This window comes from Loxodonta africana, chromosome 11 (assembly GCF_030014295.1).
Source record: "Loxodonta africana isolate mLoxAfr1 chromosome 11, mLoxAfr1.hap2, whole genome shotgun sequence".
In the NCBI taxonomy this organism is placed as follows: Eukaryota; Metazoa; Chordata; class Mammalia; order Proboscidea; family Elephantidae; genus Loxodonta; species Loxodonta africana.
In genome coordinates, this window is record NC_087352.1 from 74198254 (window position 1) to 74221767 (window position 23514).

Consider the following 23514-nt stretch of genomic DNA (forward strand, 5'->3'; position numbering starts at 1 on the left):
TCAGTGGACTGTGCAAATTCCATTGGATTCTAAAACAAGCATTTATTGCCTGATGTTACACCTTTTCACACCGACCTGTGAATGTGCCATCAGGGAGTTTACACGTTTGCACACAAATCAAACACAAGCAGACAGTACAGCATCCAAGGGCTCACGCTGTAATCAGTCTTGTTGATAAAAGTAGCTGCTTTCTTATTCAACCAGTGTCATTAACAACCATTGTGAAGAAATGTGTACCTAAGAACCCTAGAAATTCTGAATGCTACTGTGCTTTTCAATATGATGCTTTGCCATTTTACAATATTTTATATAAAAGAAAGTAGTAATTCAAATCTATGTGAAAGAATTAAGGAGCCCATCTTTGAACTCTGGGGCATAGAAGGAGCTCAGAAAAGGTTGTTCAAATGACTGCTCTGCCTTCCTGTTTGTAGTGTGGCTCAGGTGACATCTGCAGAACTGAGAAGTGGCCTGTGGTCTCAAAGTCTCCTGCCTTTCCAGTACCTTGAACGCTTGCAGAGCTTAGTGAAAACGTCCTTTTCGTCATTCTCTCATTCCAGTCGAGACTCAGTCCCATCCCTGTGCCAAGGTGAAAGTGAAACTAGAATTGTGGTGTCATCTTATGGAAAGAATGAGGAGGAGGAATGTGCCTATCTTCCCAAAGTTCTGGGGTTCCTTTTCCCATTAGCCAAAAATAATCACAAATGGATCTGTGATAAAAACAAACTAATCAGAATTTAAGTAAACTCACAATGAATGCAGCAAAATGGTGACTTTCATTCAGTTCGTTTAGCCAGCACTAATTTTTTGCCACATGTCACTGGATAATCATATTTTACAGTATTCGCCCTAAGCTTCTGGCTAGCAGAATAGGCTACCGCCCACGTGAGGGATTTGGAGGGTACTAAGAATGGCTCCCTTTGGCTGCTGTGCATGGGTGTGAAGTGGTAAGGTTTGTGTGCTCTACAGAGGCTGCTGGCCAGGGGCTGAGTGGAAGCTAAATCTAGGTCATGTTCTACCCCCAACCCAAATGCACTAGAATGCTGCATCAGCACCGAAGAAGGGGCGCCTTTTTATAACTCATCCGATCGGAGAAAGCACCTTTTGCAATTAGTCTCCCTTTCTGTGGTTTCCTCAAAGGCACCTCACGTGTCAGGGGCTGCTCTCTATGAAAGCATTTCCCTTGTTCACCTGTCATGGTATGTGGATTTTTACCATTACACCTTTGAGCTCTGAGGGTTCTTAGATTTTTTTCTCTCTTATCAAAATAAAAATGTTATTCTACCCCAAAAAGAAAAAAAATCTCTTGCAACTATGAATGAACACCTAAGTTGAAATTACCAACTACCAACTGGGAAGGCTCTGCAGGTACTTAAAGGCTGTTTTTTTTTTGTTGTTGTTATTTTATGGAGCATTTCATATACGTACAAAACATATACAAAACATTCTAAACATATACACAAGTAGAGAGGTTAGTAGAATATACACCTGTTCTCATCCCCCAGCTTCAACAGCTGTCCATTTGAAAGCTTTTTAATTTGGGGGTGAAGGGCATTGACAGAGAAAGTGCTTTGACTTTTCAGAATTTTGCCTAAGAACAGCCATACTCTTCATGCCAAGCCTCGGAAGGAGACTTACATGGAGATTAGTCCTGCCCTCCTCTTTTTCAACTATGATTAACATGGTATAGTGAATGAAAAAGTGATGTTTTTGTTGTGGTTTATACTTCAGGAAGCATTTAATAAATTCCATATATATGATTGAAATGACTTACTATTGCTAATATACTGAGTTTAAAAATAATTCATCCATTTCACAACTATTAATCGCCTACTTTGAGCCAGACACTTGTTTACTGCTAGAAGGATAACAGTAAATATGGCAGGCAAGATAACTGTTATGGTAGAATTTACATTCCAGCAAACAAAAGAGCCCAGTGACATGACATAAATTAAAACACTAAATCCTATGTATCAGAGGGAATATGGACAACTGACAATGATTTTTTATAAAAGAAAATTAAATATCTGTTTCTCCCTTAAGAAAGGAAATCAGTTTTTTTCAATAAATTCTTTTAATAACAGTATATCTAGGTCAATTGGCATAACATAGCTCATAAAGGTGATGTTCTACATCCCACTGTGGTTAATGGTGTCTGGGGTCTTAAAAGTTTTCAAGTGGCCATCTAAGATACAACTATTGGTTTCTTGCCATCTGGGGCAAAGAAGAGGGAAGAAAACCAAAGACTCAAGGAAGCAATTGGCCCCCATGAACCATAGTCTGCACTAGACTGAGACCAGGAGAGATAGGTGGTGCCTGGTTACCACTACTGACCAAGGACACAACAGAATTTCCTGATTAGAGTTGTAGAAAAATGTAGAACAAAATCTAAATTCATAAAAAAGACCAGATATACTGGTCTGATAGAAACAGGAGGAACCACCACGACTATAGCCCTGAGCCAGCCTTCTAACGTGTAACTGAAGCCACTCCTGAAAATCACTTTCAGCCGAATAACAGACGGCCCTATAAAATAAACAAAAGCACCCGTGAGGAAGGTGCTCCTTAGAACAACCAACTATATGAGACCTAAAGAGCAACATTTTCCCAAAAGCAAAGAGGAGAAGGCAGGAAAAGACAGGGAAACCAGACAAATGAAAACAGGACCTAGGGTGAATTGGGGAGAATACTGACGTATTGTGGGGCTTGCAACCAATGTCATGGAACAATTTGTGTATGAACTATTGAATGATAAACTAATTTATTGTGTAAACTTTCACCTAAAGCACAATAAAATGTTAAAAAAAAAAAAAAGAGTGAGAAAGAAAGTGCCTTTAATTTTCACATTTCCTCTTCTTTCCTTCTGGCTAACCAAATCATTATTATTATTTTACTTTCCTCAAAAAATTACTTAATAAGTAGGAGGGAAAAGTCTGCAAAGTATTTATGTGTTTGTTTTACTGTGCTCTACTCTTAATTCTTGATACCCAAACAGAATCGTGCAGTCTTCTTTGGACGACTAAACATGTACCCCTGCCCCATTATAACATACACTTTCATGATTCTTCGTGCTTGAATTAGTTTCAAGACTTGTGAAATATTGCTTATAAAATTAGATAAGCCATAAAAGAATGGCTCCTGCACAAACTGGCAATTCAAAATTTAATCAGCTGAGATAAGTAAAATAGCTCAAGAACCAGCTATGTTTCTTAAACTTACGGTGCACTATTTTCAAAGCAATAAAAAACTACGCACTTGAACGTGAACATGACTGCTTGTCTTCCCCTACAGCAGTATTTTTTAAAAGGTGATTTTGCCAGTTTTTTTTTCCCCTGAAAACCAGACTCAAGCTTTATTGTTTTTGCTTCATTTTGTTGATTATCTTCCACTTACTCAATATTAAAGGAAACAAAGTTCTTGAAATGACGAGACATAAAGTCAACCTCCCCAAAATAAAAACAACAAACAAAACCAGATGAGTAATATGAGAAAACTATTCAAACTCAAAAATAATTAGAATAATGGAAACTAATAAAAGAGTCATTATTTCCCCATCAAATTGGAAAAGATGTTAAACGGATAATAGTATTGCCATGGTGTAGTTATGATTGAGGTAAAGCAGTGCTCCTATAATGCATTGGTGAAAATATAAATTGATACATGCTAGACAGCAATTTGCCAGTATGTTTCCAGAAAGAGCAAAATGCTCACATGTCTGAATTACAGTTCCACTTCTAGGAATTATTCTTTGGGAACATTTTCTAAAACAATAATCATAGGTGTAAATGCAAATATAAATACACGTATAATCTCAGAGATGTTCACTGAAGCATTACCATGACAACATTGATTTTCTATAGCACTCACCCATCTTTTCTCTTACCTTCCCAATTTAGTTACACCGCATTTTTGGTTAAATTTTACGTTTTACATTATTAGTAATGATGTATATAGATGATGACACCTCCTTTCCTATAAAACTTTTTTTTTTTTGGTCTGTTTCTTTTTTCTTTTGATGAAATACAAACCTAATTTTTTTTATTTGGTTATCTGTCTACGTCCCCATTATTTTGTAGCTCCGTTAGTTTCTGACTGTTTTTGCTCCCCACCTCCCCCCTTCCCGGGCATCCACTGATCTCCTGAACTGCTTTCTAGCCACTCTATATTAGTTTTAATTTGTAAAATTTTATATAAAGACTATCGTCTGGTATATACTCTTCCTCCCCACTTGGTCTGGCTTTTTTATTATTTTGAGATTCATCCATGTTGTGTGTTTCAGTAGTTCATTTTTCTTTATTGCTGATTATAATTCCATTGAACAAGTACACCAAAATTTATTCATCCATTTTCCTATTGATGAACGGTTGGATTGTTTCTGGTTTGGGGCTAATCTGAATAAAGCTTCTGTGAATGTTCTAGTGCAAGTTCCTTGGTGGATATATATTTTCATTTTTCTCTGATATATACCTAGAAGTATGCTTGGTAGTCATAGAGAGCAGACATATATTTAACTTTGTAAAAAACTGCCAAACTTTTTCCCCAAATGGCTATGCTATTTTATACTCCTACAAGCAATCTATGCATGTTCCAGTTCCTCTCTACCCTCCACAATATTTGGTGCTGACAGACATTTTAAAATTTTAGCATTTCTGGTGGGTGTGTAATGATAATTCATCGTGGTTTTAATTTGCATTTTCTTCTAATGGTTTAGCTTTATTGACTATTCATATGTCTTCTATTGAGAAGTATCTTTCTATGTCGTTTTACTATTTTTTATTGTGTGTCTGTCTTTTAAAAGTTAATAATAACAACAAATATGTATTCTAGATACAAGTCTGTTCATCAGATACATGTTTTGTGAATATTTTATTTATGTAGGCTGATTTTTAATTTTCTTAGTGGTTTATTTGGATTACCAGAAAGCTAATTTTGATTAAGTCCAATTCATCAATTTGTATGTGTGTGTGTGTACTTTCTGTCCTATTTAAGAATTTATTTCCTCACCGTATAGTAGCAAAGATATCATCCTCTGTTTTATTTTAGAATCCTCATGTTTTCGTTTCTATGTTTCAATCTATTATCCACCTTGAGCTCATTTTTGTTGGTCATGCTCTGAGTCAGAATCGATTCGATGGCAATGGGTTTGTTTCTAGTGCATCTTTAGAAGCTGAGATTCATTTTTACCCCATATAATCATTCTGTTCTTTCAATATTATTTGCTGAAAAGACTATTCTTTTTCCACTGAGTTGCCTTGGTCAATAATCAATTGATTGTGTATGTGTGGTTTATTTCTGGACTCTCTATTCTGTTCCGTTAATAAATCTATTTATGTATCATATACCAATCCACGCTATCTTGATTACTATAATTTTACAGTAAATCTTGAAATCAAGTTGTGTGAATCCTCCAACTTTGTTTTTCTTCAAGATATTTTATTGTTGTTGTTTTGGCTATTCTAGATCCTGTAAGATTTTAAAAAATATTTAGAATCACCATGTTAGTTCTAAAAAAATTACCCTGCTGGAATTTTTTTTTGGATTAAATTTATAAGTCTATTTGGGAAGAACTGACATCTTAACAATATTGAGCATTCTAGTTCATGAACATTGCATAATTACCATTTATTGGGTCTACTTTCGCTTCTCTGAGCAACTTCTTTGCAGTTTTAAGTAAAAAGATCTTGCACAGCTATTGTTTTTTCCATTTATTTCTAAATATTTTAAGTTTTTGGTGCATCTGTAAATTGTATTTTTTCCGTTTTCCGATTTTTATTACTGATTTGTAGGAACGCAAGTAAATATTGTTTATTGGCCATATTTCCTGTGCCAAATTTGCCTGATTTAAGTAGATTTTGAATAGACTAAATTTTGTCTTATTATACTACCTGACGCTGTTGCTATTGAGTTGATTCCAACTCATAGCAGCCCTACAGGGCAGAGTAGAACTGCCCCCATAGGATTGTCAAGGAGTGGCTGGTGGTTTCAAACTGCTGACCTTTTGGTTAACAGCCAAGTGCTTAACCACTGTGGCACCCGGGCTCCACTAGGACCTCTAAAAAAAAGGTTGAATAGAAATGGTGGGAGCAGACATCCTTGGCTTGTTCCCAAGCTATGTGGAGAGATCACAGTGTATCATTATTAAATGAGATATGGTATTTGCAGATGCCATTTATTAGATTGAGGATTATTCCCCAAAAGTTTTTTAATCATATATTGATATTGAAGTCTTTCAAATGAATCCATTAAGATGATTACATGATATTTTCTCATTTATTGCATTGATGTGAGGAATTACATAAATTGATTTTTAACTGATAAGTTAATATAGCATTCCTGGGATATAGCACCATTTAGTCGTTATGTGTTAACATTTTTATATATTGTTGGATTCAGTGTTGCTGAGTATTTTGGTATCTGTGTTCATGAGCAACATTGACCAGCAAATTTTCTTTTCTTGAAATACTTTTGTCTAATTTTGGTATCTAAGTTATACTGACCTCATAAAAGCTGGAATTTATTCTCTGTTTCTTCATTTTTTCCAATAGTTTCTGTAACATTTATATTCTTTTTCCTTCGGTGTTTGATAAAATACACCAGCAAAACTATTTGATTCTGGAAGCTTTTTTCTTTAAAGTTTTTTTTTTTTTTTGGCGGGGGGAGGCTATTGTAAATGCATTTATTTAACACATAAAAGGAAGAACTATTTAGATGTAATATTTCTTTTAGTTATAGGTGTGTTTTTTTTTTAGGAATTTATTTTATCTAATTTTTAAAAATTTATTGGCTTAAAATGTTGAGAATAACACCATTATCTTTTCAATGTCTGTAGAATCTGTAGTGATGTCCTTTTTCATTCTTGATATTGGTAATATTTTTTTTTCATGATTAGTTGTTCCAAGAGGTTATGAATTTTATTAATATGAGTAAAAAAATTTTTTTCTTTTTTTTTATTCAAGGCACTGACTTCTTGTTGTATTGTTTTTTCTGTATCCTTTGTAGATTTTCTGTTTAATTGAGCCCCATTCTTATTTTTTATGATTTACTTCTTTTTTTTGCCTAGTTTGTATTTAATTTGCTTTTCTTTTTCTAACTTCTTAGTTTTAAAGCTTATTGGCTAATATGAGCATTTAAAGCTATGTATTTCTGTCTAAACACAGCTTTAGCTACTTTACATACATTTTGATAAATTTTGTTTTTATGTTCATTCAAATCAAAATATTTTCTAATTTCCCTGTGATTTCTCATTTGGCCCATGAATTATTATGAGGTGGATATTCAACTTCCAAATATTTGGAGTTTTCTTTAAAGCTTTTTTTTTTTCTTAATTGTTGTCTATGTGATTTCAAAACTTTTAAATTTGTTGAGACGTGTTCTTTAGTTTAGTATATTATCTGACTTGTTAAATGTTGCATGTGCACATGAAAATAAAACATTCTGCAGTTGTTTTGTGTGGAATTCTATAAATGTCAATTAAGTCATCTTGGTTGGTAGCCATTCAAATCTATATCCTTGCCGATTTTAATCTACTTGTTCTACCAATTACTTAGATATGTTAAAATCTCCAACTATAGTTGTAGATCTGCTGCAAAAGACCTCTTCAAGGGGTTTGTAATGGATTGCATTGTGTCCCCCCAAAATATGTATCAATTTGGCTGGCCCATGATTCCCAGTATTCTGTGGTTGTCCTCTGCTTTGTGATTGTAATTTTATGTTAAAACAGATTAGGGTGGGATTGTAACACCACCCTTACTCAGTCACTTCCCTGATCCAAGGTAAAAAGAGTTTCCCAGGGGTGTGGCCTGCACCACCTTTTATCTCACAAGAGATAAAAGGAAAGGGAAGCAAGCAGAAAGTTGGGGACCTCATCAAGAAACAGCACCAGGAGCAGAGCACGTCCTTAGGACCCGGGGTCCCTGCGTCTGAGAAGCTCCTCAACTGTGGGAAGATTGAGGACAAGGACTTTTTTCCAGAGCTAACAGAAAGAGAAAGCCTTTCCCTGGAGCTGATGTGTTGAATTTGGACTTTTAGCCTACTTTACTCTGAGGAAATAAATTTCTGTTTGTTAAAGCCATCCTCTTGTGGTATTTCTGTTATAGCAGCACTGGATGACTAAGACAGTGTTGAAAAGCAAAGGTGTCACCTTGAAGACTAAGGTGCGCCTGACCCAAGCCATGGTATTTTCAATTGCATCATATGCATGCCAAAGCTGGACAATGAATAAGGAAGACAGAAGAAGAATTGATGCCTTTGAATTGTGGTGTTGGTGATGAATATTGAATATACTCCCAAAAGAATGAACAGATGTGTCTTGGAAGAAGTACAACTAGAATGAGCCTTAGAAGTTAGGATGTCGAGACTATGTCTTACGTACTTTGGACGTTGTCAGGAGAGATCAGTCCCTGGAGAAGGATGTCATGGTTGGTAAAGGACAGTGTCAGCGGAAAAGAGGAAGACCCTCAATGAGATGGATTGACACAGTGGCCGCAACAATGGGCTTAAGCATAACAATGATTGTGGGCATGACGCAGGACCACGCAGTGTTGTGTTCTCTTGTACATAGGGTTGCTATGAGTCGGAATCGACTCAACAACACCTAACAATGACGGCATAGTTGTAGTTATGTCTATGTCTTCCTTTAATTCTGTAAATTTTAGCTTCATGTATTTTGAAGCTCTGTTACTTGGTGCATACACATTTAAAATTACGTCTTCTTAATGAACTGACCCTTGTGTCTTTATGAAGTGTCCCTTTTTATCTCTGTTAGTAGTTTTTGTCATCAACCTACTCTGTGTGCTACTAATACAGCCACACCAGCTTTCTTATCATTACAGTTTGAATGATCGTAGTTGTTTTTACATCATTTTATTTTTAACCTTCTGTTTATTTATATTTAAAATGCAGCTCTGTAAGACAGTGTATAGTTGCGTCATTCTCTTGCCGCTCTCTCTTTCTGTCTGACAATCTCTGCCTTTTATAGGAGTGTCTAGTCTATTTCTGTTTAATGAAATTTTTGATACGGTTCCTTTTAAGTCTGTCATCTTACTAGTTATTTTCTGTTTTTTTCCATCTATTCTTTCTTCCTCTACTCCTGTTTTCTTTTGAATCAATCAAGTATATTTTAGTATTTCATTTTTTCTATATTCCTTTTTTAGCACCGTTTCTTTTAGTGATTGCTCTAGGAATTTCGATATGAATATCTTATAGTACTTCTTGAATTCATACTGTACCACTTTATTTTTACTATAAGAAACTTAAAATTATATATTTCCAATTACTCTCTTTGGTTCTTTGTGCTGTTGTTTTCATATATTTTACTTCTTCATAGTTTACAAATCCTATAATATATTGTTACTGTTTTTGCTTTAATCAACTGGCTTTTATAGAAAATAAAAAAGATAAAATATGTCCTTTATATTTCCTATATATTTACCATTCTTTCCCTTTTGTTTAAGCTGAGTTTCCATCTGAAATCATTTACTTTCATACTGAAGACTTGTCTGTATCATTTCTTGTAGTGCAGATTCTGCTAGTGACAAATTCTCTTAGCTATTATCAGGTATGTCTTTGTTTGGCATTCATTTTCAAGGATTTTTCTCACTGATAGTAGACTCCTAAGTTGTGAATATTTTTTCCAGGATTTTAAAGATAATGTTACTTTTTGTTCTGGCTTGAATTGTTTATGATGTGCAGTCAGCCATCATTCTTATTGTGTACTTCTGGGTGTTACATGTATTTTGTCACTGTCTTCTTTTAAGATTTTCTTTTATCTTTGGTTTTCAACAATTTGCCTATAGTATGCCTAAGTGCATTTTTCTTTCTTTCATTCTTCTTAATTCTGCTTAGGGTTTGCTGAGCTTTTTGGATCTGTGAGTTAAAATTTTCATCAATTTGGAAATTTTTCAGATATTTTTTCCAAAATAAAAAATGTCCAATCTCATTTTCTCTCTTCTTTCCTTCTGGGATTCCAACTGGAAATTGTAGCTTGTACTTTTAGAATTTTAGAAGTACTTTTAAAGCTTTAATTATGCACGTAGCCAGCTAGATTCAGAAATCAGCTTTATATAAGTGAGGCTTCTTTTGTGTTGGCATCGGCCTTGTTTTAGGCACTACAAGGTGAAAAGCCTTGCCTCATCTTTTTTTTTTTTTTAATTTTATTCTTCTCGTTTTTAATCTCTTTTATCCCACAGAGGCGAAGTTTATTAAAGCATTCTCCAGCCTGAGAATACCACAACCTATTCTTTCTTTCTATTTCTCTCCTTTCTGTCTTTCTTCCTCTCTCTTCCTTGGTCCCTTCCTCCCTCCCTCTTCCTTCCTTTCTTTTATGCCCTACTCTTGTTTTGAGCATGGCTAGAACTTTTATATTTTTACTTTTTTAAAATCTATCATTGTATATGGTTGATAAACCAAAAAACCAAACCCATTGCTGTCAAGTCATTTCGACTCATAGAGACCTTATAGGACAGAGTAGAACTGCCCCATAGAGTTTCTAAGGAGCTCCTGGTGGATTCGAACTGCCGACCTTTTGGTTAGCAGCTGTACTCTTAACCACTACGCCACCAAGGTTTCCATATGGTTAATAGGTGGTAAGTATAAAAATGAACTTAAAAACCCGAGATAAGTTTCCATACACAAATAATGTGCAAGCACAATTTTCTTCACAAAATCAGAATTTCCCATCCTCTTACATTATTATTATTTCTGAATAGCTTTGATTCTTTTCTAATTAATCATATATTGGCTCTTAGCATCATATGACTGGCTTGTTCTTTATGTCTTAATTCAAAATCTCTGTAAGAGTTTTTATTGGCTTAGCCCAACATATAGATTGACTGTCAAGTCTCATGTATTTACGCAGGTCCAATTCAGGAACCTGGCTTGTAGGAATAACTTTTCAGCAGAAGATGAGTCAAAGACATATGTATAATGAAGAGTCAAGAATTAATATGTCTAGAACACTGTTTTTATATTACTTAACTTTGATTCCTTGATAATTATTGATGCCTAATTTTAGATTCAGGTTGTCAAACTTTAAAAATTATTTTGTAAAAATATGCATGTTCTTATGCCTATCCTTTTATACCACAGTCATCAAGAGCCAAAAATTCTTAGAGGAGCAGAAAAGAGCTTCTGATAATACTGGCTTCTATTATTATTCCTCAGTTATTATTAAGGCATAATAATGTTATTATTCCTATTTATTATTATTCATAAATTATTACATTTCTAGCTATTTGGAATACATCCTGACTCCCAAATTTCATGCTATTAAACACAACTGGACAAAATAAACTGAATTAAATTGAATCCATTTTGTCTGGACTTGGAAAATGATTTAGAGAAGATATTGTAAAACTTGACAGTATTAACCAATGATAGAACAAATGTATTCTCACACAGCCAAGATAATAGATTACCCTTAAAGTCAGTTTGAACTTCTTCGTAGCCATAAAAAAAAAAAAAAAAAATTTTAATGATATCACAATTCTGAAAGCTCTGTCTTTTGTTTCTCTCTGCTGCTCTCTATATGCGATCATAATTTTGTGGCCTAAAGCAATGTTGTCATTGTCCCCATTGCCTGTGTTAGCTGCTTACCTAAGAGAAAATGTCTTGGCAAGTCAACCAGCAGCTCTTCACATATATATAAGCACCGTTGTACAGTGTTTGTTATATGAGAGGTGTTGATGCCACCACCTTTTCACAGTCATTTCTCTCACGTTCTTTTTTCTCTCCTTAGCTAGCTTTAATTTCTTGTAAATCATTAAAATCACTTCCTAGCATCTGCCTTCTCAGTTCCACTGCTTTTCCGTTTGGCCAACTACAATTCAGGTTAAATTTAACTCTTTGCTTTTCCCATACCTACACCTGTACAGCTGAATGTGGCTAGAGAACAACACAAAACTGCACTGACAAGGTTCATTTTAAATTCCTGAATTTGAACCTCAATGAGACCCTTCATGCTGTTTGGTTGTCATATTTTCTTTTCCTAGTACGTTCTCATCTCTGTTCTCCTAGACGAGTATTTCCTTCTTTCTGCTCTCTCCATAGAACTTCCACACTTCATCCTCATTCTCAGCTGATGACTTGCCTCCTACTTTGGACAAACAACGGAAGCAATCAGAAAAGACTTTCTGTAAGAACTCACCAGCACATCTAATTACCCTCCTGCATCTCTACATTGCCTTTTGTTATTGTTGTTGTCTGTTTGTTTTTGAATGAACTTCCCATGCTCCTAGCCAAGCCAAACCCTCTGCTTAGGCATTCAATCCCGTTCCTCCTGTCTACTGCAAGGACAATTGCTCCAATCTCCTCACTCTTCTGCATGGTCATTTTCTTCTGCTCCACTAGATCATTTCATTAGCAAATCAACATGCCACTATTTCAGTCTTTTTCTTGATCCCATTTCACTCTCCATTTGCTGCCCCATTTCTCTTCTTCCTTTAAAGCAAAACGTTTTGAAAGATCTGTCTATCACTGTCTCCAAATATTCTTCCATCGTTCTCTAGTTTTAGAAAGAAAACTTTGTTATTGAATAGCATAATGCAGTAAACTGTGAAAGTTACAAGTGTATGGTTCAATGAATGTTCACAGAGAAAACACCAATATAAATACCACACAGATCAGGAATGTCCTAAAAACCCCACTTGTGTCTCCTCCAACTCCCTACCCCCATCTTCCCCAAAGGTAACACCTCTGCTGATTTCTCTCACCATAATTTATTTTACCTGTTTTTAAACTTCATGTAAATTTAATCCTATAATATTCTCTTTTCTGTCTAGCTTCTTTAGCTTTTAAACCAAACATACCAATTAGTGCTTCCCCTCCCCCTCCCACCACTTAATTCTGTTTTTACAAAACTTAGGAACAGCTTCCATGTTGCCAAATGCACAGATCATTTATTCTTGAATTCTTATCAGCATTTGACACCACAGTAATCATTGCCTTTACCTCCTTGACTTGTTTTTGCTTTTAGAATTTCTAACCTTTTTGTCCATACCTTCTCAGTCTCTTTTGCTGTTTCCTTAGAAGCAAGGACAGCAAGACTTAATCTCATGTCCTTTGGACATGGTATCAGGAGGGACCAGTCCCTGAAGAAGGATATCATGTTTGGTAAAGTAGAGGGTCAACGAAAAAGAGGAAGACCCTCAACAAGATGGCATCCTGGTGCCACAGTGGTTAACAGCTCAGCTGCAGACCAAAAGGTCTGCAGTTCAAATCCATCAGCCGATCCTTTGAAACCCTACGGAGTAGTTCTACTTTGTTGTATAGGGTTGCTATGAGTTAGAATCAACTTAACAGCAACAAGTTTGGTTTTTGATCTCAACAAGATCAGTTAACACAGTGGCTGCAACAATGGGCTCTAACTGAGCAGTGATTGTGAGGATGGCACAGCAAAACTGGGCAACATTTTGTCCTATTGTACCTAGAGTTGCTATGAGTTGGAAAATACTCCATGGCACCTAATAACAATTCATCTTTCTGAGCTTCAAGAATTTTTGTGCCCTCACCCCAGCCCTTCAAACTCCTCTCTTTTCTATCAACACTCCTTTTTATCACTGACAATCTTATGGCTCTAAATACCATTTGTATGCTGATACTTCTACATTTCTACCTAGCTTAAAATACTTTCTTGAGCTACAGAACTGATTATCCAACTATCTATCTTTCATTTCCATTTGAATTGTAATAGGCTTCTCAAACTTAACATGCCCTAATGGACTTCTGGAAGCTCTGGTGGTATAGTGGTTAAGTGCTACGGCTGCTAACCAAAGGATGTGCGATTCGAATCCACCAGGCACTCCTTGGAAACCCTATGGGGCAGTTCTACTCTGTCCTATAGGGTCACTATGAGTCGGAATTGGCTCCACGGCACTGGGTTTGGTTTTTGGTTTGAGTGGCATTCCTGACAATCATTGCCATTCTCCCAAACCAGCTTCTTCTGCAATCTTCTTCCCATCTCCGGCAATGGAAATGCCGATATTTCAGTGGCTCATGCCAAAGCATTAGTGTCATCCTTGACCTTTTTTTTTTTTTTTTTTTGTACCTGCATCTGGTCTCTCAGCAAGTCAATTTGTTTGTACATTCAAAATATATTTAGAAACTGGCCATTTGTCAACAACTCACTGCCTTTTCCCTGGTCCAAGATCACTGTTTGTTACATGCGACTGTCTTCTGACTGGTCCCTTGCTTCTGCACTTGCTCCATTACAATCCTTTCTCAAAACAATGGCAGGAATAGTGCTTTTAAAATATCACATTATTCCTCTGCTCAAATGCTTTCAATGGCTTCCCATCTCACAAGAGTAAAACCAGAAGTTTTTTCTCTGAGTTGTAAGGCCCAAACTCTCCCCTTTTTGGACTACTTGCTCTTCCATAAATATGTCAGGAACACACCTAGTTTAAGATATTTACACTTGCCCTTCCATCTGCTGAAATGTTCTTCTTCCAGGTACCTCTATGGTTAGCTTCCTCAATTCTTTCAGATCTTTACTAGAACTTTATCTCCTCTGTAAGAACTTTCCTTACCACCTCTCTAGAATTCTCCCACACCCAATACAGTTTACTCCTTATTCTCTGCTTTTTCTCCTTAGCAACTACTGCTATCAGAAAATATGTTAAAATGACTATACTCTTTAGCTGCTAGGACTCCATTCTTTAGCTAAAATGCAAACATCAATACAGAAACGATAACTTAAAATAATAGGGAAATTAACGTGACCCTTGGGTTAAATAAGTCATAATCAAAACTGGAAAATGCATATTACAACAACGAAAATATTCTTTATCAAAACTTGAGGGTTGCATTGAAGATGGAATATAGAGGAAAACTTTTAACTAGGACGATTTTGTCTCCTGCTTTGTCTGGCAAAGTCCTGGTTTTAACTGTTGAAAAGTTCTCTCTGAAGAGAGTCCCAGGTTGAACAATATAAAGGCTAATAGTAAAATGAACAAAGTTATAATTATTGACATAATGTTATGTTGAGATGTTAGGAAAGCAATATCAGATTAAACCACAAAAAAGTAAAATAAAAGAAATAATGATAAAACTACAAAGCAATGAAATGAAAAACAGATGAATTAGAAAGTTAACATAACCTAAAATTGTTCCTTGAAAATGCCAATAATATTGAACTATACATGAGAGATGTATCAAAGGAAAAGAGAGAAGTCTGAAACTACTAGGAATTACAAAGGGACATAATTGCAAATGCAGCAGATTAATAAAAAGCAAGTAGAAGAGTGAGCTCCAGACCTGTGACTATGTCTGACAAGCCCTGGCCTGGAGCCTTCCAGAGGACAGGAAAGACTCAGAAGTGGGTGTGAGGTCCTGCTTCACCACCTACTCGCTGTATCACTTGGAGCACGCTCCTTTGCCTCTTGAATCTCCTGTTCCCTTATTCATGAACAAAGGCGATAGCCAAAAAAACCAAACCAAACCCGTTGCCGTCAAGTCGATTCCAACTCATAGCAACCGCCTATGACAGAGTAGAACTGCTCCATAGAGTTTCCAAGGAGCGCCTGGTGTATTTGAACTGCCGGCCTTTAGGTTAGCAGCCGTAGCTCTTAACCACTATGCCACCAGGGTTTCCAAGGTGATAGCAGCTCCCACCTTTTAGGATTGTTTTGAGAGTTAAATGATATACCCCAAAAAGCACATGTAGCTATCTCTGCACTTGCAGTTTGGGGTATTGTTATAGTCTTTAGTCTTTTTTTAAAATAACTTTTTACTGAGATATAAAAAAAAAAATTATGGAAAAGTACACAGATCCTAAGTGCACAGCTCAGTGGATTGTCAACCAAATGAACACATGTGTGTAACCAAGCTCCCCAATTCAAAAACAGAATGTCATGAGCACTGTCTGTATCATTTTTAATTTAAGAAATAATATATTTAAGGGGAGACAGTGGTGGTTCAGTGGTAAAATTCTCACCACCCATACAGGAGACCTGGGTTCCTGGCCAGCACATCTCATAACGTAGCCTCCGCCTGTCTGTCAGTAGAGGCTTACATGTTGCTATGATGCTGAACAGGTTTTAGCAAAGCTTCCAGACTAAGACAGACAAGAAAATTCTGGTGATCTGCTTTTGAAAATCAGCCAATGAAAATCCTGTAGATCACAGTGGTCCAACCTGTAACTGATCATGGGGATGGCGCAAGACCACAAAGCATGTCGATCTGTTGTATATGGTATCTCCATGAATTGGGAGCCAACTCAATGGCAACTAACAAAAACATAGTATGATATTTATAAATTTGAAATTTACAAATTTGAAAACTAAGATTAAATAGATAAATGCCTACAAAAATATAACTTATCCAAACTAATAACGGGGAAATATAAAATCTATATTGTTCTATATCCGTTAAAGAAAATATAGTATATCTTTATCTTGTCTTATCGAACTGCCTAAAACATCCAGTATAATGTTTTTTTTCATTGTTCCTGATTTTGATGCTAATATATTGCTTCCCCATACCCATTATTTAACATTATACTGGGTGTTTTATATAGTTCGATAAGACAAGGTGTAAAAAATAAAAAGAACAGGGATAGAGAAGAAATAAAAAAATACCTTAGGACATTATTGTCCTAATTAAAAATGCAAAAGTATCTACTGACATATTATTAGAATTAATGAGATAATTTAGAAAGACAGGTTAAAAAACAAATAATAATAATATAATTTACAATGGCACAGACATTTAAAGTACCTAGAAATACATCTAACCAAAGATGATCAATACTTGTATGGACAAAATTTTAAGACTTTATTAGAAGACATTAAAGAAATGCGTGGAGAAATATACTACGTTTTTTAATCTGAAGACCCACTATAAAACAATGTTAATCCTTTCCAAAATGATTTCTAGATTTCTAATAGATAATAGTATCTATTCTAATCTACATCTTAATATGGAAGCAGCAAGCTCAACAGTACCGAAGAGACTGTTAAAGAATTTGGTATGCTGTATTAGCTATCCATCGCATTTATAAAAATATAGTAATTAAGGTAATGTGGTATTGTTGCAGAGATAGAAAAATTAATTAACGGAAATGTATAGATAGCCCATAACAAATCACTGTGTATGTGGTACCTTTGTATTTCACTGATCAGGAATTGGGCATCTTTGGAGAGAGGAAGTACTATCTGATAAATAATGCCAGTAAAATTGGTTCTTTATATGGGGGAAAACGATTTAATCCCTACTTCATAATTTAAGCAAAATCAGTCCCTGATGGCTTATGGATTTAAAGATGAAAGACAAAACTTTAAAACTATTAGAAAATGTAGAAGAAGTAATACTTAGAACGTGAGGTTTTTCTTAATATAGACAAAAACCCCACAGTAACATAAAGGAAAAAATTGATAATTTAGCTTCATTAAAACTAAGACCTTGTGTTTGCCAATAGATACCACAAAGTGTATAAAAAGAAAATCTACTAATTAGCAGATGTTTGCATACAGATAAAAGAAACACTGTTAGTAAGTAGAACATAGAAAAACTCCAATAAGAAAAACACTAACAAACAAATCTTAAAAATGAGCAAATATGTGGACTGGCATTTCAACGAAGAGGAAATGCCAATGGAAAACTGACGTATGAAAAGTTTCCCATCCTCATTATAATCAGGAGAAACTATAATAAAATACAATGGGAGATATTATTTCACAAACAAACCAGTTTGGCAAAAGTTTAAAAGTCTGAAATTCCAAGCTTTGCAGAGAATATAAAACAGTGTTAACTCTTATACACTGCTGTTGGTAATATAAATTAACATAACCATTTTAGTTTAATAGTTTATGCTTTAAGACAGGGGTCAGCAAAGTAGGGCCCAAGGGCCAAATTTTGCCCTTCATTTATTTTTGTAAATAAAGTTTCATTGGAACACAGCCATGCCTGTTTGTTTATGTATTGTCTCTGATCTCTTTTGCTATGTAAAGTCAGACTTCAGTAATAGTGACAAAGATCATATGGCTGTAAAAGCCTAAAATACTTACTATCTGGCCCTTTGTGGAAAAAGTTTGTGGATGTCTGGTGGCATAGTGGTTAAGTGCTACGGCTGCTAACCGAGAGGTTGGCAGTTGGAATCCACCAGGAGCTCCTTGGAGACTCTATGGGGCAGTTCTGCTCTGTCCTATAGGGCCACTGTGAGTCGGACTCGACTCCATGACAATGGGTTTGGTTTGGTTGTTGGTACATACCCTAGACAAGCCTTGTAAGTATGAATCCAGAGTCACTTACATGAATATGCATAGAGGCATTGTTGGCAATAGCAAAAATTTGGATACAATTAAATGGATAAATAAACGTGCCTATTCAAAGGAATACTCCATTGCACTAGAGATTAATCATTGCAGCTACATGTATCAACACGGGGGAAAAAAAAACCAAAAAACAAACTTGTTACCTTCAAGTCAATTCCGACTCATAGTGACCCTATAGGACAGAGTAGACCTGTCCTGTAGAGTTTCCAAGGAGCACCTGGTGGATTCAAACAGCCAACCTTTTGGTTAGCAGCTGTAGCACTTTGCCACTACGCCACAAGGGTTCTGCAATTCTACTAAATAACTTTAATTAAAGGGATATTTTACAATGTCGTCTCTCTGTTCAACAAATTTTATATGTTTAAAGAACTTATTTTACTATGATTTAATCAGCTTAATAAAATTCCATAGCTTTATATACACCTAACTTGGAGTGTGGCGCCCTTGTGGCTCAGTGGTAGAGATTGACTGCTAATCAAAAGGTCGGCGGTTTGAATCCACCAGCCAGCTCCTTGAAAACCCTATGGGGCAGTTCTACTCTGTCCTGTAGGGTCGCTATGAGCTGGAATTGACTCGACAACAGTGGGTTTTTGGTTTAACTTGGAATGGAGATACCTGCTAAAGAGAGGAAAATAGAGGTAATGAAGAGCAGACATATGTCTTTCTGAATCCTATGTGGCTATAAACACTTGGATCAAGAAGAAGGAGGTCGCTGATATTTATTTACATTTTGTTAATTCAGTTCCTGGAACCAGATAAATGGTCTAATAAAGTAGTCTTATAAAAGTGTGGGCTCTCTCTCCCATTGAAGAATGCTAACTACAATTGAGGAGCTCCTGGTGGATTTGAACTGCATATCTTTTGGTTAGCAGCCATAGCTCTTAACCACTCTGCCACCAGGGTCTCAGCACAGATAGTTCTCAAAAATAGTTTTCAGTGAGAAAAGCCACAGAAGAATTATCCCATATATGGTTTGGATGGCCAAACCAGTGGAATGATTAACACAAAATTCAGGATAGTGGTTAACTCTGATTGCCGAAGGAAGAGGACGCTGTCAAAGACAGCCATGTAAGGGTTTTAAAGGAACTGATGATGTTGTATTTCTTAACCTGAGTGTTGAATTCAAGAAGATTCTTTGTACTATCTCTCTTTGCCTTGTGGATATGTACGTATGTGTAAATACACACACATATATATGTAATACACACTTAATGTATATTTTTATGGCAAATTTGTTTAACATATGAAAACATGACTATCTCATTTTTAATCTGAAATATAAACTTTCTCAATCAAAGAATTAAGGCATCAATTTCAAACGTGCTTGTGAGATATGAATATTATTACAAGTTCTTCGTATCTTTCTATTTTCTAGACTATATAAAATATCTACGCAAAGTGAAGAGTAAGTAGCATATATGTCATAAATTAAATTTGTTCCTTTGGAAAATTTTACTAACAATGAAACAAGAGTTTGCCCACCTCAAAAGATGGGAGTTTTCACTTTTGTATGTAGAAATAATTTTATGAACAATATTTCTATTTAAGCTGATAGTAAATTTTAAGTATGCTTTCTAAATTACTTTTTTTTTTTGGAAAAATGCATGTTCTTTAAAACAATTTTGCAACACCTTTTCATCCAGTTATCTTAATTCTTATATTTTAATACATGGAAATAGACTTTTACTCATTTACAATGTAGTATTGCATTTTAAAAGAGTGTTCTTTCAGTTCTGATATAGTAACTATTATTACGAGATACCTAGAAAAATTAAAACCCAGTGGGAGAAAGCAGAGCAGGGAATAGAATTTACGGTCAGTGTTGACCTCTTTGTGTTTTATCCATTGACCATTTCTCAGCCCTCATTGTACTTGACTTAGCAGTATTTGGAAACCCTGACGGTGTAGTGGTTAAGTGCTGTGGCTGCTAACCAAAGGGTCAGCAGTTCGAATCTGCCAGGCGCTCCTTGGAAACTCTATGGGGCAGTTCTACTCTGTCCTATAGGGTTGCTATGAGTCGGAATTGACTTGGCGACACTGGGTTTGGTTTGGTTTTTTTAGTATCATTTAATGTAGTTGACCAAGACCTTCTCTTTTATTTTCTTAAATTTTTATTGTGCTTTAAGTGAAAGTTTACAAATCAAGTCAGTCTTTCATACAAAAATTTGTATACACCTTGCTGCATACTCCTAGTTTCTCTCCACCTAATGAGATAGCACACTCCTTCTGCCCACTCTGTATTTCCATGTCCATTCAGGAAGCTTCTGTCCCCCTCTGCCTTGTAATCTCCCCTCCAGATAGGAGCTCCCCACATAGTCTCATGTGTCTACTTAAGCCAAGAAGCTCACTCCTTACCAGTATCATTTTCTATCTTACAGTCCAGTCCAATCCCTGTCTGAAGAGTTGGCTTTGGGAATGGTTCCTGTCTTGGGCTAACAGAAGGTCTGGGGACTATGAGCTCTGGGGTCCTAGTCTCAGTCAGACCATTAAGTCTGGTCTTTTTATGAGAATTTGAGGTCTACATCCCACTGCTATCCTGCTTCTTCAGGGATTCTCTGTTGTATTCCCTGTCAGGGCAGTCATCTGTTGTAGCCAGGCACGATCTAATTCTTCTGGTCTCAGGCTGATGTAGTCTCTGGTTTATGTGGCCCTTTCTGTCTCTTGGGCTCATAATTGCATTGTGTCTTTGGTGTTCTTCGTTCTCCTTTGCTCCAGGTGGATTGAGACTCATTGATGCATCTTAGATGGCCACTTGTTAGTGTTTAAGACTCCAGGCACCACTCTCCAAAGCGGGATGCAGAATGTTTTCTTAATAGATTTTATTATGCCAATTGACTTAGATGTCCCCTGAAATCATGGTCCCCAGACCCCCGCCCCTGCTACGCTGGCCTACGAAGCATGCAGTTTATTCAGGAAATTCCTTTGCTTTTGGTTTTGTCCAGTTGTGCTGACCTCTCCTGCATTGTGTGTTGTCTTTCCCTTCACCTAAAATGGTTCTTAACTACTATCTAATTAGTGAATACCCCTCTCTCTCCTTCCTTCCCAACTCTTGTAACCAACAAAGAATATTTTCTTCTCTGTTTCAACTATTTCTTGAGTTCTTATAGTAGTGGTCTCATACAATATTTGTCCTTTTGCAACTGACTAATTTCACTCAGCATAATGCCTTCCAGATTCCTCCATGTTATGAAACTTTTCATGATTCATCATTGTTCTTTAATGATGTGTAGTATTTCATTGTGTAACTATACCATAATTTATTTATTCATTCATCTGTTGATGGGCACCTTGGTTGCTTCCATGTTTTTGCTATTGTAAACAGTGCTGCAGTGAACATGGGTGTGCTTGTATCTGTTCGTGTAAAGGCTCTTATTTCTCTACGATATATTCCAAGGAGTGGGATTGCTGGACTGTATGGTACTTCTATTTCTAGCTTTTTAAGGAAGTGCCAAATTGATTTCCAAAGTGGTTGTACCATTTGACATTCCCACCAGCAGTGTATAAGTGTTCCAGTCTCTCCACAACCTCTCCAACATTTATTATTTTGTGTTGTTTGGATTAATGCCAGCCTTGTTGGACTGAGATGAAATCTCATTGTAGTTCTGATCTGCATTTCTCTAATGGTTAATGATCTTGAGCGTTGTGTCCTGTATCTGTTAGCAACCTGAATGTCTTCTTTAGTAAAGTGTCTGTTCATATCCTTTGCCCATTTTTTTCGTTGGGCTATTTGTCTTTTTGTTGTTGAGTTTTTGCAGTATCATGTAGATTTTAGAGGTCAGACGTTGATTGGACATATCATAGGTAAAAACTTTTTCCCAGTCTGTGGGTAATCATTTTACTCTTTTGGTGACGTGTTTGAATGAGCATAGCTGTTTGATTTTTAGGAATTCCCAGTTATCTAGTTTCTCTTCTGGTGTTTGTGCGTTGTTAGTAATATTTTGTATACTGTTTATGCCATGTATTAGGGCTCCTAGTGTTTCCCTATTTTTTCTTCCATGATAAGTTATTGTTTTTAGATTTTATATTTGGTCTTTAATCCATTTTGAGTTAGCTTTTGTGCATGGTGTGGGTATGGACCTTGTTTCATTTATTTGCTGATGGGTATCCAGTTATGCCAGCAACATTTGTTTAAGAGACTGTCTTTTCCCCATTCAACTGACTTTGGGCCTTTGTTAAATATCAGCTGCTCATATGTGGATGGATTTATGTCTGGATTCTCAATTCTGTTCCATTGGTGTATGTATCTGTTGTTGTACCAGTACCAGGCTGTTTTGACTACTGTGGCAGTATAATAGGTTCTAAAATCAGGTAGTGTGAGGCCTCCCACTTTGTTTTTCTTTTTCAGTAATGCTTTGTCTATCCAGGGCCTCTTTCCCTTCCATATGAAGTTTGTGATTCGTTTCTCCATCTCATTAAAAAATGTTGTTGGAATTTGTATAAGAATTGCCTTGAATCTATAGATTTCTTTTGGTAGAATAGACATTTTTACAATGTTGAGTCTTCCTATCCGTGAGCAAGGTATGTTTTTCCACTTATGTAGGTCTCTTGGTTTCTGGCAGTAGTGTCTTATACTTTTCTTTGTATAGGTCTTTTACGTCTCTGGTGAGATTTATTCCTAAGAATTTTATCTTCTTGGGGGCTACTGTAAATCGTATTGATTTAGTGATTTCCTCTTCGATGTTCTTTTTGTTGGTATAGAGGAATTCAACTGATTTTTGTCTGTTATCTTGTATCCTGATACTCTGCTCAACTCTTCTATTAGTTTCAATAGTTTTCTTGAGGATTCTTTAGGTTTTTTTTGTGTATAAGATCATGTCATCTGCAAATAGAGATACTTTTATTCTTCCTTGCCAGTCTGGATGCCCTTTATTTCTTTATCTAGCCTAATTGCTCTTGCTAGGACCTCCAGCACAATGTTGAATAGGAGCGGTGAAAAAGGGCATCCTTGTCTGGTTAGAGACCTTCTCTTTTAAATTCATATCCCTTTAAATGCTTTGTGCTTTAAATGCTTCTTTATTCCCTTACTTCGAACACAGCATACCCTCCTGGCTTTTCTCTTATCTCACTGGATTTTCCTCTGCAATCTGTTTCTTAATTTCTCACAATTACCCTGATCTCTTAATTTTCGAGTACTTATAGTTCAGTCTTTGAACATCTTCTTTTTCGACTTCTAGTCACTCTCTTAGTAATATTATCTAGTAATATGTTTTTAAATACCTTCTATGAAATTATGATTCTTGTATTTATGTCT

The 23514-nt window shown here is 35.9% G+C and overlaps 1 protein-coding gene across 1 annotated transcript in view; it reads left to right on the forward strand.

Moving 5' to 3' along the window:
- The window catches only part of LOC100672409 (nucleolar protein 4), a 156175-nt gene that overhangs the window by 72164 nt on the left and 60497 nt on the right, over window positions 1-23514 (forward strand). The window lies entirely within an intron of this gene.